The sequence below is a fragment of the Octopus bimaculoides genome, chromosome 2 (genome assembly GCF_001194135.2).
Source record: "Octopus bimaculoides isolate UCB-OBI-ISO-001 chromosome 2, ASM119413v2, whole genome shotgun sequence".
Taxonomy (NCBI): Eukaryota; Metazoa; Mollusca; class Cephalopoda; order Octopoda; family Octopodidae; genus Octopus; species Octopus bimaculoides.
The window spans coordinates 146,684,438-146,685,102 of NC_068982.1; the positions used below are offsets into that span (position 1 = coordinate 146,684,438).

Consider the following 665-nt stretch of genomic DNA (forward strand, 5'->3'; position numbering starts at 1 on the left):
ATATATATATATATATATATATACGTATATGTGCGTGTGTTTGTGCATGTGAGTGTATATGTATGCATATGCGTGTGTTTATGTGTACATGTACGATTCTCGGCTGCTCGCTCTCCATTGTTGTATCTCTTTAAGAAGTACAATCACCAAAGATTTGACTGAAGATCTCATCAACGAATTCAATGGACAACTGTGGTAAGTAGCTTGCTTACCAACCACATAGTTCTGGGTTCAGTCCCACTGCGTGGCACCTTGGGCAAGTGTCTTCTACTATAGCCTCGGGCCGACCAAAGCCTTGTGAGTGGATTTGGTAGACGGAAACTGAAAGAAGCCTGTCGTATATATGTATATATATATATATATATATGTATGTGTGTGTATATGTTTGTGTGTCTGTGTTTGTCCGCCCAGCTTCGCTTGACGACCGATGCTGGTGAGTTTGTGTCCCCGTAACTTGGCGGTTCGGCAAAAAGAGACCGATATAATAAGTACTAGGCTTACAAAGAATAAGTCCTGGGGTCGAGTTGCTCGACTAAAGGCGGTGCCCCAGCATGGCCGCAGTCAAATGGCTGAAACAAGTAAAAGAGTATATATAAAGACAGACAGACAGACAGACAGACAGATAGATAGATAGATAGATAGATAGATAGATAGATAGATAGATA

General features: G+C 41.4%; 1 protein-coding gene across 1 annotated transcript in view; it reads right to left on the bottom strand.

The window, feature by feature from the left end:
- LOC106872178 (uncharacterized) overlaps positions 1-665 on the bottom strand; it is a 16,777-nt gene that overhangs the window by 2,093 nt on the left and 14,019 nt on the right. The window lies entirely within an intron of this gene.